The sequence below is a fragment of the Balaenoptera physalus genome, assembly GCF_965194825.1.
Source record: "Balaenoptera physalus genome assembly, chromosome: 10".
Taxonomy (NCBI): Eukaryota; Metazoa; Chordata; class Mammalia; order Artiodactyla; family Balaenopteridae; genus Balaenoptera; species Balaenoptera physalus.
The window spans coordinates 54,696,064-54,707,742 of record NC_138889.1 but is presented as its reverse complement, the minus strand read 5'-3'; the positions used below and the strand labels follow the sequence as shown (position 1 = coordinate 54,707,742).

General features: G+C 36.8%; 1 long non-coding RNA gene across 1 annotated transcript in view; it reads right to left on the bottom strand.

The window, feature by feature from the left end:
• Positions 1–2,494: 2,494 nt before the first annotated feature.
• LOC309636783 overlaps positions 2,495–11,679 on the bottom strand; it is a 199,488-nt gene continuing 190,303 nt past the window's right edge. Inside the window, exon 2 of the long non-coding RNA XR_014250226.1 lies at positions 2,495–6,513. This is a non-coding gene — a long non-coding RNA (uncharacterized lncRNA). The remainder of the gene's footprint in view (positions 6,514–11,679) is intronic.

Here is an 11,679-nt window from a genome sequence, read left to right as displayed (position 1 = left end):
AAAGCTTTGCAGTCAACTACACCTGGGTTCAAATCCTAGCTCTGGAACTTCCAGCTGAATGATCTTAGACAAGTTATTTAGTTTTTCTGAGTTGAATTTTCCCATCAAAATTCAGATAATAAGATATACTTCATAGTGTGGCTATAGGGATCAAATCAGATAACTACTAAAAATCAAAGAGTGGTATTATGGTATATGGCAGGTGATCAGTGAATTTTAGTTACATTATTCCCTCTCAATCGTTTTCTTTACAGAATTTTGCATATCTTCATAGTGGTTTTTGCCCATTGGTAGGTAAGCCATGTAATTAAAATTATTTTGCAGATAGAGCTAATTTCCAAAGAAATTATTTAATACAGAGGTTTTTAAGTTTTAATGAATATCGGAATCCCCTGGAGAGTTTGGTAATACTTAAATTGCTGGGCCACACCACCAAAGTTTTTGATTCAGGAAGGCTAGATAGGTCCAGGAATTTATATTTCTAGAAAAGGTATGCTAATGCTGCTGATCGGTGACCACACTTTGAGAACTGCTTCTGTCATACATATTCAACAACCAAAACAATATGATTGGCAAAAAGAAAGGGAAGGTCACATTTCTCACAGCCATATTTGCTGTCCTAAGCTTTAAATGTATTCTGCAGAAGAGCTAACATGATCCAGTAGAGGAAAGTCAGCATACCCAAACTGCTCTCTCCCTTAGTGTGCTACCTGAGGCATGTGACTTCACTATTCTTGGCTTCAGTTTCTCCATCCTAAAATTTAAAGGACTAGAGTAGATCAGTCTGTTTTAAATTGTGTCCTCTAAGCATTAGGGGGTCTTCAGAGCAAACTCAGGGATGATGCTGGTGGTAGAGTTGAACAGACAAGAATCTGAACCTCTTCCATTCCCAGAGAGATCAGCTCTCCTTGTATAACTTTTACATATAGTGAAGTTCCACACAAGGAACCAAACCAAATCAAACAAAACAAATCTAAACAAAAAATCCAGTCTGAAAAAATCTTCGGGCTAGAGGATATCCATCGTCACTTTCACATTGGGTTTCTCAGATACTGAACTCCACACATACAGAACATTCTGTACTCCCAGCTTTCTGTGCTTACAATGATAATCAATAGTGATAACAACCCAAGGCACTGCGAATCTCAAACTCCAAGCTATCGTCAGTATACTTTTGATGTGAAGATTTTCTTGTATTCCAATTGTTTGAAAACAGATACACTTTGTTCCCTATGATTATTCTATTAATCTATATATTTACCACTCACATTCCATGATACAGTTAGCATTTTTGAGTGCTTGCTCTTTGCTACCCAGTATACCGAGAGCTTGAAATGTATTACCTCCCTCAATCCTCGGAAAAACTCTTTTGGATGATATCATTGTTCCCCACCTACCATGTAGCAACTGTAGCAAAGAGAGGTTAACTTACTTTTTCATGAGTCACAGCAAGTGAAAGATGAGGGTGGAACATGATCTTGTATGCTCATCTCTAAAGCTTATATTCTATTTATGCTTTTAAAAGATCAAATGATCAGGTAGTTATCAAATGGGACAATCAAAATATATTCAGATAGATCTCTTTGTCTGATACCAAAAAAAAGATAAATTTAAAAGGAAAGAACAAAGATATTATACCCCTATAATGAGAGGAGTTAGACTTCCTCCAGCTGAGGCCTTTCATCAAGTGAGTAGAAAGGAGGAGGGTTTAAATGATTTGCCCAGAATCATGGAGGCAGTCTTATGAAGTACGAAACACTACTACTTATTTTATTATTTATTTGATTTTTCAAATGTGAGCTTGGCTGAAGAGCTTTAGGCTAAGTTAATGAAGTTAAAACCAAGGCATATATTACAAAAGGCCATGGTCAAAAAATTAACCAGTGTGTGTGTATGGGGGCGTAAGATATGAAGTAAGGAAGGCATCATGAAAGACAGAAATCCCACTGTAGTGCCACCTTCTTGACCACAAAGACTAATAGACTCTTAACTGTGGGAATTCACTCCAATGATGCTTCATTTGGAACCTCTTAATTCTATGTGAGTGAAGCTTTAATGGTGTAGATTAGACCCATGGCCCATGATCTGAAGAAACATAGACAATGATTTTGTATGAACCTTGAGCAGGTCAGTGGCCAGAGGAATCATTCTAACCCAGACACTCATTCATCTTCTTAAAACTGCTTAAGCAATTCAGATAAAAACAAAACAAAACAAGGAGCCACCACAAATCAGCCTGAGAACTGAGACACTTGTAGCGGGAAAATCATATGATATCACTCCTGAGGTGATAGTAACTTGCATTGTAAATTGGGGTTTTAAGATTGAACCTGTTGTTCTTCCTTGGGACATTGGCTAACTAGGTACACATCCCAGTCTGGCCAGCTCATCTGTATTCTTCAGCTTTATTCATTACCTATTCAGCAAGTTGTTTGTGAAGGTTGAAAAGAAGGAATTGCTAAAACAATTTCTTTAAATAAAAGGTATGAAAAAAAAAAAAAAAGTATGAATTACAATACTGTTTTTTACAAACAACAAAAAAAAGAAAATCACTTTGGCCTCAATTATTTCCTCAACTATGAAGTTAATAGTTCATTGACACATATGTTATATTTTTAAAATGTTCTCATAACCTTATCAATTAGAAATTCCAATGAAAAATACTAACTAAAGTATATATGTAGAAATAAGAGATAAATGTGATCAATATGAGAGAAATCAGTTAGCTATTATAAAATCTTTCTATTTTGACAACTAAATGTCATAAACTGATTTTTATAGCATTTTCAGCCAACAAGCAGGGAAGTGTCTAATATTAATAAGAATAGTAATCTACTAATTAATAATAATAATCCATTCATAGGCTCTTCCAATCTTTCTATTAATTTACTGATACACTGATGCACATGGCATGAAACTCTGATTGTTCTTTTTTCTCTTTCTGGTTCTCCTGTTCTCTTTGTCAAAATCACCATCCATAAAGGCAAATGATATTTCATTTTACCAACACACTGCAGTTTGGTGCCTATTCTCCAGAATGGAGAGTATAGGTATTTCCAAATGCCATTTATTTTTCAGGTCACAGATCTTTACAACTTTGACTAGTACCTGATTTCCACTTCACAAAAAATTTGTTTCCCACCATCTTGAAACAAGCAAAGACTGTGCATATTCAGTTTAATTTGTGGTTTTAACCCCTACATTTTCACATTCAAGGGAAACACCTGTCCTACTAACCACTGTTACTTTCATTTCAACAGACAATGCATTCAAATACTGATTAGAATAAGATGCTGCGAGCTTCCAGTGCATATCAAACAGAACAATGAACACCCAGATTACATGAGAAGGACTGTGACTAAAGACATTTAGACAGAATGTGTGTTGATAGAGTAATTATTAGGTGGAGTAAATTGCAATGTAGAAGCTCTAACAAGTACTTGTATAAATAGTTTCTTTTCCACAAAAGAGATCTTGTAGTAAAGAAAAAAAACGGTCTCTTACTTCTAGTAATTTCCAAAATCAATTGCCTCAAGTTCTATTGTAAGAGTATTTTTAAAGTTTCACTCTATCTGTATTAGATGTATTTAATTTTGAGTGGGTGCATCTTGGTACTGGAAGCCATACCTTAGCCGGTGGTTTCTTCTTCACCTCGTGCGGGGAGAATCGATAGATGGACGCTGTGAGACGGCTACCTGGGGTGATCTAAAATGAAAAAGGCATTTTGAAATTAGGAAAAGAAACCTGCAAAACTTCAATAATGACGCCATCATTAAAGGATGTTTCTCAATCAACAACAGTTACGGTGGATGCACTGTGTATTAAGCCCAGTTATGTGTGGGCCTGGCCTGGAAGTGCAAAAGAGAGACTAAAATGAATGGATGAGCAAATGAAAATGGAAAAACAAACAAGAAAAGAAAACTCATCCTTTCTTTGGATGTGTTTATAAATTACTTGGGAAGTTGTAGCATTATAATTGGAGGAAACATCACTTTGTCAACTATAGCTACAGCCATTTCAACAGACACAGAAACTTCTTCAGTGAAGGCCCCTTGCTCTGAAGTGCTTTGGTGTAGTTTTTCAAGTGCGATAACTGAAGTTGTTAAAAAATGGCCTGTTCTGAATAACAGAGAAGAATTTGGAGATCCCAGGATACCTGAGTGGTAGAGGGACAAGAGAGATGGGGAAGGTAAGTGTGAAAAAAGGAAAGAAGGGATCAATAAGGTAAATGCGCATCCCCACAAACTTCCAAATTTTTGCAAAATAGGCAAAACTTCCAACAAATGCGATGGATATATTTTGTGGAAATCAGTAAAAGAAATTCATTTCAGATGGGATTGACACAGAGTAGGAGAGTATAAACTCCTTGTAACTTAGCATACATCTTAAAGAGGGCTTTTAAATTTCTTAGGCTGTGAAATCCAGAGAAGTGTTCAAGAATATTTTCTAGAGGTGAAGGACCTCATTGAACATAAAATACACCACAAGAGTATTATTCATGTAATATAACATATTAATATGAATCTCAGTGTGGCAGGCTGAATGACAACACCCTCACCTAAATATGTCCACATTCTAATCCTCAGAACCCATAAATGTTCCTGTACATGGCAGAAGGGACTTTGTAGATGTGATTAAGTTAAGGATCTTGAGATGGAGAGGTTACTTAGATCATCTGGGTGACCCCAAATGTAACCATAAGGATCTTTATAAGTGAAAGATGGAGGCAAGAGGAACAGAGTCAAAGAGAGAGATCGGAAGATGCTATGTTTCTGGCTTTGAAGATGAAGAAAGGGGCCATGAGCAAAGGATGCAGGTGACCTGTAGAAATTGGAAAAGGCAAGGAAATTGACTATCCCTCAAGCCTCCAGAAGAAATGCAGCCCTGCTAACACTTTTCTAGCTTAGTAAGACTTCCAAAACTGCAAATACTAAATGTTTATTCTTTTAAACCACTAAATTTGTTGTAATTTGTTGCAGCAACAGTAAGAAACTAACATGATCAGATTGGTGAATCTTGATAAACTAAGAGTCAGATCTACAACTTTTCAAGACTTGACCAAATATTAAGAAAACAATGAGATTGCTAAGGTATGGTGTGGATGGGAGGATAAAAACCACTGAATTGTACACTTTGAAATGGTGAATTTTATGTTATGTGAAATTTTATGTTATAAGAATTATATCTCAACAAAAATCAAACAATAACTGACTGAATAAAGATTATACACTAATAACCAAGTTTTGCTCTAACCTATTGTTTGAACGTTTAAATGTAAGCCTGACCTGCTTTCTTATTTTTCTGAAAACATAATTGATCATGATGATGATGATGATGGTGGTGATAATGATGAAAAAAATTTTGATGAAGACACCAACCAGGCTGCTTATTGTTCAGCCTAACTCTGTTCCCACCCTAAAAAAATACAATTACTAAATAAAACAAATATAAGATCCTCCCTTACTTACATCTTTGTAAACTATATCCTTTCTGACTGATTTCTACCCAACTAAAACTCAGCTCCAGATTACTTTTTATCAACTACCCTGAATAATACTTTCACCTCTGTTCCAAAGTGACCCTGTGATCTGCCTTCCAGGAGGGATCCAGCCCCTGGACTTTGTCTTTCTCTACACAGAGATATGGCTGACCAGTCCACCCCCACATTCAGAGCAGGACTTAGATAGTATCTGCTTCTGCATATGATGGTTCATGTGATGGGGAGATGGGAGCTCTGATTTAGGGAAAGAGAGCTAATGAAGATGGTCCAGAAAATGCGGATAGACGTTGCTATGTCCTACAGATAAGAGTATTGTCCCAACTCTTAGAGAAGATGAAAGAAAAATAAAACCTGGTTGAACACAGTAGTTTCTTGTTTAATAATATTGAAAGCAGTATATCAACAAATAGTCACCCATGCATCCATTAAGAGGATGCATCACAATGAAACAAGAGCTATGAAGATTATACTTATTTTTTTTAACATTTTTATTAGAGTACAATTGCTTTACAATGGTGTGTTAGCTTCTGCTTTATAACAAAGTGAATCAGTTATACATATACATATGTCCCCATATCTCTTCTCTCTTGCAACTCCCTCCCTCCCACCCTCCTTGTCTCACCCCTCTAGGTGGTCACAAAGCACTGAGCTGATCTCCCTGTGCTATGAGGCTGCTTCCCACTAGCTATCTTTTTACGTTTGGTAGTGTATATATGTCCATGCCACTCTCTCACTTTGTCCCAGCTTACCCTTCACCCTCCTCGTATCCTCAAGTTCATTCGCTAGTAGGTCTGCATCTTTATTCCCATCTTGCCCCTAGGTTCTTCGGACCATATATATTTTTTCTTTTTTTAGATACCATATATATGTGTTAGCATATGGTATTTGTTTTTCTCTTTCTGACTTACTTCACTCTGTATGACAGACTCTAGGTTCATCCACCTCACTACAAATAACTCAGTTTCATTCCTTTTTATGGCTGAATAATATTCCATTATATATATGTGCCACATCTTCTTTATCCATTCATCTGTTGATGGACACTTAGGTTGCTTCCAAGTCCTGGCTATTGTAAATAGAGTTGCAAAGAACATTTTGGTACATGACTATTTTTGAATTATGGTTTTCTCTGGGCATATGCCCAGTACTGGGATTGCTGGGTCATATGGTAGTTCTATTTTTAGTTTTTTAAGGAACCTCCATACTGTTCTCCATAGTGGCTGTATCAATTTACATTCCCACCAACAGTGCAAGAGGGTTCCCTTTTCTCCACACCCTCTCCAGCATTTACTGTTTGTAGATTTTTGCATGATGGTCATTCTGACTGGTGTGAGATGATATCTCATTGTAGTTTTGACTTGCATTTCTCTAATGATTAATGATGTTGAGCATTCTTTCATGTGTTTGTTGGCAATCTGTATATCTTCTTTGGAGAAACGTCTATTTAGGTCTTCGGCCCATTTTTGGATAGGGTTGTTTGTTTTTTTGATATTGAGCTGCATGAGCTGCTTGTATGTTTTGGAGATTAATCCTTTATCAGTTGCTTCATTTGCAAATATTTTCTCCCATTCTGAGGGTTGTCTTTTCGTCTTGTTTATGGTTTCCTTTGCTGTGCAAAAGCTTTTAAGTTTCATTAGGTCCCATTTGTTTATTTTTGTTTTTATTTCCATTTCTCTAGGAGGTGGTTCAAAAAGGATCTTGCTATGATGTATGTCATACAGTGCTCTGCCTATGTTTTCCTCTAAGAGTTTTATAGTCTCTGGTCTTACATTTAGGTCTTTAATCCATTTTGAGTTTATTTTTGTGTATGCTGTTAGGAGGTATTCTAATTTCATTCTTTTACATGTAGCTGTCCAGTTTTCCCAGCACCACTTATTGAAGAGGCTATCTTTTCTCCACTGAATATTCTTGCTTCCTTTATCAAAGATAAGGTGACCATATGTGCATGGGTTTATCTCTGGGCTTTCTATCCTGTTCCATAGATCTATATTTCTGTTTTGGTGCCAGTACCATACTGTCTTGATTACTGTAGCTTTGTAGTGTAGTCTGAAGCCAGAGAGCCTGATTCCTCCAGCTCCATTTTTCTTTCTCAAGATTGCTTTTGCTATTCGGGGTCTTTTGTGTTTCCATACAAATTGTGAAATTTTTTGTTCTAGTTCTGTGAAAAATGCAAGTGGTAGTTTGATAGGGATTGCATTGAATCTGTAGATTGCTTTGGGTAGTACAGTCATTTTCACAATGTCGACTCTTCCAATCCAAGAACATGGTATACCTCTCCATCTATTTGTATCATCTTTAATTTCTTTCATCAGTGTCTTATAATTTTCTGCATACAGGTCTTTTGTCTCCTTAGGTAGGTTTATTCCCAGATATTTTATTCTTTTTGTTGCAATGGTAAACGGGAGTGTTTTCTTAATTTCACTTTCAGATTTTTCATCATTAGTGTATAGCAAGGCAAGAGATTTCTGTGCATTAATTTTGTATCTTGCTACTTTACCAAATTCAGTGATTAGCTCTAGGAGTTTTCTGATAGCGTCTTTAGGATTCTCTATGTATAGTATCATGTCATCTGCAAACAGTGACAGCTTTACTTCTTCTTTTCCGATTTGTATTCCTTTTATTTCTTTTTCTTCTCTGATTGCTGTGGCTAAAACTTCCAAAACTATGTTGAATAATAGTGGTGACAGTGCGCAACCTTGTGTTGTTCCTGATCTTAGTGGAAATGGTCTCAGTTTTTCACCATTGAGGATGATGTTGGCTGTGGGTTTGTCACATATGGCCTTTATTATTTTCAGGAAAGTACCCTCTATGCCTACTTTCTGGAGGGGTTTTATGATAAATGGGTGTTGAATTTTGTTGAAAGCTTTCTCTGCATCTATTGAGATGATCATATGGTTTTTCTCCTTCAGTTTGTTAATATGGCATATCACATTGATTGATTTGCATACATTGAAGAATCTTTGCATTCCTGGGATAAACCTCACTTGATCATGGTGTATGCTTCTTTTAATGTGCTGTTGGATTCTGTCTGCTAGTATTTTGTTGAGGATTTTTGCATCTATGTTCATCAGTGATATTGGCCTGTAGCTTTCTTTCTTTGTGACATCTTTGTCTGGTTTTGGTATCAGAGTGATGGTGGCCTCGTAGAATGAGTTTGGGAGTGTTCCTCCCTCTGCTATATTTTGGAAGAGTTTCAGAAGGATAGGTGTTAGCTCTTCTCTAAATGTTTGAAAGGATTCGCCTGTGCAGCCATCCAGTCCTGGGCTTTTGTTTGTTGGAAGATTTTTCATCTCAGTTTCATTTCAGTGCTTATGATTGGTCTGTTCATATTTTCTATTTCTTCCTGGTTCAGTCTCGGCAGGCTGTGCATTTCTAAGAATTTGTCCATTTCTTCCAGGTTGTCCATCTTATTGGCATGTAGTGGCTTGTAGTAATCTCTCATGATCCTTTGTATTTCTGCAGTGTCAGTTGTTACTTCTCCTTTTTCATTTCTAAATTTATTGATTTGAGTCTTCTCCGTTTTTCTTGATAAGTCTGGCTAATGGTTTATCAATTTCGTTTATCTTCTCAAAGAACCAGCTTTTAGTTTTATTGATTTTTGCTATCGTTTCCTTCATTTCTTTTTCATTTATTTCTGATCTGATCTTTATGATTTCTTTTCATCTGCTAACTTTGGGTTTTTTTTTTTTCTTCTTTCTCTAATTGCTTTAGTAGTAAGGTTAGGTTGTTTATTTGAGATGCTTCTTGTTTCTTAAGGTAAGCTTGTATAGCTATAAACTTCCCTTTTAGAACTGCTTTTGTTACATCCCATAGGTTTTGGGTCATTGTGTTTTCATTGTCATTTGTTTCTAGGCATTTTTTGATTTCGTCTTTGATTTCTTCAGTGACCTCTTGGTTATTACATAGTGTGTTGTTTAGCCTCCATGTGTTTGTATTTCTTACAGATTTTTTCCTGTAATTGATATCTAGTCTCATAGCATTGTGGTCAGAAAAGATACTTGATACAATTTCAATTATCTTAAATTTACCAAGGATTGATTTGTGACCCAAGATATGATCTATCCTGGAGAATGTTCCAGGAGCACTTGAGAAAAATGTGTATTCTGTTGTTTTTGGGTGGAATGTCCTATAAATATCAATTAAGTCCATCTTGTTTAATGTATCATGTAAAGCTTGTGTTTCCTTATTTATTTTCATTTTGGATGATCTGCCCATTGGTGAAAGTGGGGTGTTAAACTCCCCTACTATGATTGTGTTACTGTCTATTTCCCCTTTCATGGCTGTTAGTATTTGCCTTATGTATTGAGGTGCTCCTATGTTGGGTGCATAAATATTTACAATTGTTATATCTTCTTCTTGGATTGATCCCTTGGTCATTATGTAGTGTCCTTCTGTGCCTCTTGTAATAGTCTTTGTTTTAAAGTCTATTTTGTCTGATATGAGAATTGCTACTCCAGCCTTCTTTTGATTTCCATTTGCATGGAATATTTTTTTCCATCCCCTCACTTTCAGTCTGTATGTGGCCCTAGGTGTGAAGTGGGTCTCTTTTAGAAAGCATATATACAGGTCTTGTTTTTGTATCCATTCAGCCAGTCTATGTCTTTTGGTTGGAGCATTTAATCCATTTACATTTAAGGTCATTATCGATATGTATGTTCCTATTATCATTTTCTTAATTGTTTTGGGTTTATTATTGTAGGTCTTTTCCTTCTCTTGTGTTTCCTGCCTAGAGAAGTTCCTTTAGCATTTGCTATAAAGCTGGTTTGGTGGTGCTGAATTCTCTTAGCTTTTGCTTGTCTGTAAAGCTTTTAATTTCTCCATCAAATCTGAATGAGATCCTTGCTGGGTAATCTTGGCTGTACGTTTTTCTCCTTCATCACTTTAAATATGTCCTGTCACTCCCTTCTGGCTTGCAGAGTTTCTGCTGAAAGATCAGCTGTTAACCTTACGGGGATTCCCTTATGTGTTATATGTTGTTTTTCCCTTGCTGCTTTTAATATTTGTTCTTTGTATTTAATTTTTGATAGTTTGATTAATATGTGTCTTGGCATGTTTCTCCTCGGATTTATCCTGTATGGGACTCTCTGTTCTTCCTGGACTTGATTAACTATTTCCTTTCCCATATTAGGGAAGTTTTCAAGTATAATCTCTTCAAATATTTTCTCACTCCCTTTCTTTTTCTCTTCTTCTTCTGGAACCCCTATAATTCGAATGTTCGTGCATTTAATGTTGTCCCAGAGGTCACTGAGACTGTCCTCAATTCTTTTAATACTTTTTTCTTTATTCTGCTCTGCAGTATTTATTTCCACTATTTTATCTTCCAGGTCACTTATCCGTTCTGCCTCAGTTATTCTGCTATTGATCCCTTCTGAAGAATTTTTAATTTCATTTATTGTGCTGTTCATCACTGTTTGTTTGCTCTTTAGTTCTTCTAGGTCCTTGTTAAACGTTTCTTGTATTTTCTCCATTCTATTTCCAAGATTTAGGATCCTCTTTACTATCATTATTCTGAATTCTTTTTCAGGTAGACTGCCTATATCGTCTTCATTTGTTAGGTCTGGTGGGTTTTTGCCTTGCTCCTTCATCTGCTGTGTTTCTCTGACTTCTCATTTTGCTTAACTTCCTGTGTTTGGGGTCTCCTGTTTGCAGGCTGCAGTATCGTAGTTTCCGTTGTTTTTGGTTTCTGTCCCAAGTGGGTAAGGTTGGTTCAGTGGGTTGTGTAGGCTTCCTGGTGGAAGGGACTTGTGCCTGTGTTCTGGTGGATGAGGCTGGATCTTGTCTTTCTGGTGGGCAGGTCCACGTTTGGTGGTGTGTTCTGGGGTGTCTGTGGCCTTACTATGATTTTAGGCAGCCTCTCTGCTAATGGGTGGGGTTGTGTTCCTGTCTTGCTAGTTGTTTGGCATAGAGTGTCCAGCACTGTAGCTTGCTGGTCGTTGAGTGGAGCTGGGTCTTGGCGTTGAGATGGAGATCTCTGGGAGATTTTTGCCGTTTGATATTACGTGGAGCTGGGAGGTCTCTTGTGGAGCAGTGTCCTGAAATTGGCTCTCCCACCTCAGTGGCACAGCCCTGAGGCCTGGCTGGAGCACCAAGAGCCTGTCCTCCACACGGCTCAGAATAAAAGGGAGAAAAAAAAGAAAGAAAGAAAGAAGAAGATAAAATAAAGTAAAATAACATAAAAT